The sequence below is a fragment of the Podarcis liolepis genome, assembly GCF_965112155.1.
Source record: "Podarcis liolepis genome assembly, chromosome: 8".
NCBI classification, from domain to species: domain Eukaryota; kingdom Metazoa; phylum Chordata; class Lepidosauria; order Squamata; family Lacertidae; genus Podarcis; species Podarcis liolepis.
Window position 1 is genome coordinate 1,650,840 of NC_139560.1, and position 6,684 is coordinate 1,657,523.

The window sequence follows — 6,684 nt, forward strand, 5'->3', positions numbered from 1 at the left end:
TTTTTCTCCCTCTCCTCCTCCTCCTCCTTCTCTTTCTCCTCCTCCTTCTCCTCCTCCTCCTTTTTCTCCTTCTCCTTCTCCTCCTCCTTCTCCTTCTCCCTCTCCTTCTCCTTCTTCTCTTTCTCCTTCTCCTTCTCCTCCTCTTTCTCCTTCTCCACCTTCTCTTTCTCTTTCTCCTTCTCCTTCTTCTCCTCCTTTTCCTTCTCCTTCTCCTTCTCCTCCTTTTTCTCCTTCTCCCTCTCCTCCTTCTCCTCCTCTTGCCCAGAAGATGCCACTCCCGTCGGAGGCAGGGCTGAGCCGCCCGCAGGGATGGCACCGGGGCCGGAGGAGCGCATCCCGGGGCCACCGCTGCCGCGCCCCGCGAGGTCTTCCCTGCTTCTGCCCCCCAGGCAGCAACCGGGAGGTCCCCGCCAGCCCGGAGTGCCGCAGTGGCGGGGCAGCTGCTCTGCAGGCCGAAGAACACGGGTTCGGTCCCCAGGGGCCCCGGCTTGCGGGTTTCCTGTTCAGGTCATCTGCTTGGCCAGGTGAGGACGGGACGATGGCCCAGGTGGGCCAGTGGCCTCATCCAGCAGGATCTCCTGCTGTTCTTAACAGAGCAGGAGAGGCTTGCCGTGGCTACTACTAGCCATAATGGCTATGCTCTTGTCTCCATAACTGGCATTGTGCCCGTTGCTGGAAACCACAGAAGGGAAATAGTGGATCTTGGGGTCGGATCCTGCTGGCAGCTTTCCCATAATGGGAATCTGGTCCAGAGATGCCAACCGGAATAAAATATTGGGGGGGCAGGTAAGCCTCACCCCACATAATCGATTCCAAGACGCAACACATACAAACACACTATTTGAATGGCAATGCCCATCAACTTTGGGGTGGGGCTCAGCGTCAACCGCCTCAAATATTTTATTGGAGATCCCTAGGAGTTGGCCGGGATGTGGGTGGCGCTGTGGGTTAAACCACAGAGCCTAGGGCTTGCCGATCAGAAGGTCGGCGGTTCGATCCCCGCAATGGGGTGAGCTCCCGTTGTTCGGTCCCTGCTCCTGCCAACCTAGCAGTTCAAAAGCACCTCAAAGTACAAGTAGATAAATAGATACTGCTCCGGCGGGAAGGTAAATGGTGTTTCCATGTGCTTCTCTGATTTGCCAGAAGCGGCTTAGTCATGCTGGCCACATGACCCGGAAGCTGTACACCAGCTCCCTTGGCCAGTAAAGTGAGATGAGCACAGCAACCCCAGAGTCGGCCACGACTGGACCTAATGGTCAGGGGTCCCTTTAGGAGTTGGCTACTGTGAGAAGTTGGGTGGGTCACTGGCCTAATTGTGTTCTTACATTAACTTTGGCCATAATCTGGGATGTTGACTTCCCTGGGTCTGGCCAAGTGGGTTCCAAATAAAAAGGTAAAGGGACCCCTGACCATTAGGTCCAGTCGTGGCCGACTCTGGGGTTACCTGGAAATAATTAGGCAGGCAGTGAAGTTGGGCTGGAGCAGTGCCAGCACAGTCTACGGCGTTGCAATTAGAGACCCGGCATGGCATAGTGGTTAGTGTGTTAGGCTAAGATCTGACAGTAAAGGTAAAGGGTAAAGGGGCCCCTGACCATTAGGTCCAGTCGCAGATGACTCTGGGGTTGCGGCGCTCATCTCGCTTTTGTTTTGTAGGGTCTGATAGCATGAGCGCAGCGTTTTGTAGGGTCCCCTGGTACTCAGACTGGAGTCCTAAGTAAAAGGTAAAGGTAAAGGCCGACTGGGGTTGCGGCGCTCATCTCACTTTATTGGCCGAGGGAACCTGCGTACAGCTTCCAGGTCATGTGGCCAGCATGGCGAACCAGAGCAGCGCACGGAAATGCCGTTTACCTTCCCGCCAGAGCGGTACCTATTTATCTACTTGCACTTTGACGTGCTTTTGAACTGCTAGGTGGGCAGGAGCAGGGACCGAGCAATGGGAGCTCACCCCGTTGCAGGGATTCGAACCGCCGACCTTCTGATCGGCAAGTCCTAGGCTCTGTGGTTTAACCTACAGCGCCACCCGCATTCCTAAGATCCGACAGACCCAGGTTCAAATCCCCATGCAGTCACAAAGCTCCCTGGGGAAATTGGGGGCCAGTCAGTGCCTCTCAGCCTAACCTCCCTCACAGAGTTGGGGGGGTGTTGAATGAGAAGCAGGTGGAAGAAGCATGTAGGTCACCTGCAGCTCCTTGGAGGAAAAGGTAGGATGTCAACAGGAGAAAACAAACCTTAAAAGCCATGATCTTAAAAAAAAAAGATTCATTTTCCTTTTTCATTTATTACACGCATCTCATATTCCTAACATTTACTATACATTCCTTCCTCCCTTCCTCCCCTCCTAGGCTTCCCCCAACTTCCACTTCTGGTTTGTTTTTCCTTTCACCCACTTTGCTGCCTCCTAAAAGAAAAAAACTACTAATAACATATTTATACAATAACATCAAACCTAAAAACATAAAAATAACAGTGAATGCACCATATTATTTCTCTATCTTCTACACATTTTCTAATAAAAAAATTCCTTCCAGTAGCACCTTAAAGACCAACTAAGTTAGTTCTTGGTATGAGCTTTCGTGTGCATGCACACTTCTTCAGATACACTGAAACAGAAGTTGCCAGATCCTTCTATATAGTGAGAAGGTGGGGAGGGGTATAAGAGTCGTCAACAGGCTCATCTCAGCTATCTGCCAATCACCCATTCCCACCACCCTTCTGAGTAATACCCCTCCCCACCTTCTCACTATATAGAAGGATCTGGCAACTTCTGTTTCAGTGTATCTGAAGAAGTGTGCATGCACACGAAAGCTCATACCAAGAACTAACTTAGTTGGTCTTTAAGGTGCTACTGGAAGGATTTTTTTTATTTTGACTATGGCAGACCAACACGGCTACCTATCTGTAACATTTTCTAATACTAATGATGTGAATGTTTATTTAAATCCTGCCATCAAGTCTATAGACTTTCTTTGTTTCTGCAAGTATAATATAAATGGCTCCCGTTCTTTTTCAAAGTCACTGTTGTTTTTTTCTCTTTGTCTGTCATTTTTGCCAGTTCTGAATAGTTCATCAACCTCTCCTGCCATTGTTCTTTAGTTGCTATTAAATGCCATGACCTGTCCTTTGCACCTCAACATGCAAGCATCTCAGACAGAGGATGCAAAGGGTCCATGCAGGATCCCTAGTGGGACACCTGTTTGGCATGCAGAAGATGTCTCTGCACTGCTGGAGAGCTGCCTCTCTCAGCTCCGGCAATGCAGAGGCTGCTGACAGCAGCAGAATCTCACAGGCTGCTCCTGCTGGGAGGAAGCAGCCCCTTCACTCCTGCTGCAAAGATGGAACCAGACTTGGCAACAGCCCTATAGGAAAGAGCCTCAGGAGCTGTGCTTTGCATGCAGAAGGCAGCAGACCCAACCTCCTGGGGGGGGGGGGGACAACTTGCAGACTCAGCATACAGAATAGGAGAACAAGAAGAACATACGTTTAAAGAAGATTGGAAAACGTTTATTGAATATATTGGAAATAACTGTGTACAGCTGAAAACGCTGGCAGCATTCAGATCAATTCAACAGGGCAAATAATTTTTGATGGATGCAATAATGGGATAGTGAATGGTATAGTTTTTGTAAAATATGCAGGGAGTTATGATATGCAAAATGAACCGTGGAAAGAGAAGAAGGGAAGTCATTGATATCTTAAGGGTGTAAAATGAGTGTTTTAATTTGTAAAACAGAAAAATTAATAAAAACTAGATATAGATAGATAGATAGATAGATAGATAGATAGATAGATAGATGATAGATATAGATAGATAGATAGATGATAGATAGATAGATGATAGATAGATAGATATAGATAGATGATTAGATAGATAGATAGATAGATAGATAGATAGATAGATAGATGATAGATAGATAGATAGATGATAGATAGATAGATAGATAGATAGATAGATAGATAGATAGATAGATGATAGATAGATGATAGATAGATAGATAGATAGATAGATAGATAGATAGATGATAGATAGATAGATATAGATAGATGATTAGATAGATAGATAGATAGATAGATAGATAGATAGATAGATAGATGATAGATAGATAGATAGATAGATGATAGATAGATAGATAGATAGATAGATAGATAGATAGATAGATAGATGATAGATATAGATAGATAGATGATAGATAGATAGATGATAGATAGATAGATATAGATAGATGATTAGATAGATAGATGATAGATAGATAGATAGATAGATGATAGATAGATAGATAGATAGATAGATAGATAGATAGATATAGATAGATAGATAGATAGATAGATAGATAGATAGATAGATGATAGATATAGATAGATAGATGATAGATAGATAGATGATAGATAGATAGATATAGATAGATGATTAGATAGATAGATAGATGATAGATGATAGATGATAGATGATAGATGATAGATAGATAGATGATAGATAGATAGATAGATAGATAGATGAGAGAGAGAGAGAGAGAGAGAGAGAGAGAGAGAGAGAGAGAGAGAGAAACAACCTCTGGGAGAAATATATATATATACACATATATAAAATATAAAATTGTCCAGTAGCACCATCTTTAGATACCTGAAGAAGTGTGCATGCACATGAAAGCTCATACCAAAAACAAACTTAGTTGGTCTTTAAGGTGTTACTGGACTATATATATATTTATATCTATATCTATCTATATCTATATATCTATATATTTCTACTGCGTCAGACCAACACGGCCACCTAGGACCTCCTGGGAGGGTCTTCATGGAGAGCCACTGCCAGCCAGCCTGAGCTAGAGATGGACTCAGGATCTGATTCAGTGAACAGCAGCTTTTAAGAACTTTCACTTGAGTTTGCTTTCCCCTCCTCCCTCCCCTTCCTTTCTCCTTGTGTGATGTCTTTTTAAAAAAAAAATATTTAATTGTTTTTTCAATACAAACAGCAACCACAAAAAGCACATACAACAAAAACCGCAATAACACAATTTAACAATTCAGATTTGAGTACTGATATACCTATAACTACACCCTTTTAACAATATTTCCCCACCTCTTCTCCCCCTACTTCCCACCACTTTCCGCCTTATTGCTTAAGTATTCCTTCCAAATTTCTTCATATTTATCCATTCTTAATTTGCGTCGATATGCAGTTCACTCATATGTAGCTAGTCTGTCCATATTGTCAACCCACATGCTCAATGGAATCTTTTTGCGGCTCTTCCAATTCATCAAAACATTTTTTTTTTTGCTTCTAATATGGCACAGCACATCCTTTCTTTTTTTTTTACCCCTTGTAATCTCCCACATTTCCAGTATATAATTTAGAATTAAATTCAAATTCCCTAAATAACAATTTCTTTTTATTACTCTTGCTATATATATATATATCCTCACCTCGCACCAAAATGATCTTAACACCGGGCAGTTAATCATCATAGGTACTAAGTTTGCATTTTCACTTCCACATCTCCAGCAGTTGTCTGCACTTGTTATTTTCTTCTGATGTCTTTTTTTTAGATGCTGAGCCTGAGGGCAGGGGCAGTCTTAAAAATGATGTTTGCAAGCCTCTCAGAGAGTCTGTTTTGGCCACAAGGAGGGCAAACATTAAGTCAAAAAGCACACACCCCTGTATAATGTCCTTAAAAAAGATATTTGACAATAGCCTTATCCCTCATAGTTTTATCTGATCCTATGTGAGTCGCCACCTCCACCCCCTGTGGCAGGGAGTTCCCCAGGTAAAGGATGTCTCATTGCAATGGCACCTTTGCAACAACTTAAAAAGAATGGTGGGCTCCCAGAGAAAATTGCAGCAAACTGCAGACAGAGGAGCAAGGAGACGTCTTTACAGGGACAAACCAGGATTTCAAATGCTGCCGAACTAGCCTTTAAAAAAAAATGCTTCAGGCTTCATGTCACAGGGGTGCTTTGTGAAGCTGGTGTTTACTCAAGACAAAGAGCAGTTCCTACAGACAGAATATAAAGAGCCCCCGGGTGATAGAGGAGTCAAATTGCAATTTGAACCTCTCAGGCAGAAAGAACAAAAATATTCTGTTGTTGCACACTGTCACCAAAGCTGTCCATGGAGGCGAAGGTCAATTCTGTGTCCAGGGCAGCTGTCTACCAGCTCTCATCTGGTACGCAGGATGAGACCCTCCCTGCCCGCAGACTGTCTCACCAGAGTGGTGCAGGTTCTGGTTATCTCCCGCTTGGACTACTGCAATGTGCTCTACGTGGGGCTACCTTTGAAGGTGACCCGGAAACTACAACTAATCCAAAATGCGGCAGCTAGACTGGTGACTGGGAGCGGCTAAAGAGACCACATAACACCGGTCTTGAAAGACCTACATTGGCTCCCGGTATGTTTCCAAGCACAATTCAAAGTGTGTGGGGGACTCCCTGGTCCTGAATGGGGTAACTTTGCCCCTGAAGGAACAGGTGCTCAGCCTGGGAGTCATTCTGGACTCACAGCTGTCCATGGAGGTGCAGGTCAACTCTGTGTCCAGGGCAGTTGTTTACCAGCTCCATCTGGTACGCAGAATGAGACCCTCCCTGCCCCCAGACTGTCTCGCCAGAGTGGTGCATGCTCTGGTTATCTCCCGCTTGGACTACTGAAATGCGCTCTATGTGGGGCTACCTTTGAAGGTGACCCGGAAACTG

The 6,684-nt window shown here is 44.7% G+C and overlaps 1 long non-coding RNA gene across 1 annotated transcript in view; it reads left to right on the plus strand.

Annotated features, from left to right (window-relative positions):
* LOC310713255 overlaps positions 1-6,684 on the plus strand; it is a 258,239-nt gene that overhangs the window by 194,288 nt on the left and 57,267 nt on the right. The gene's annotated exons all lie outside the window — the stretch shown is intronic.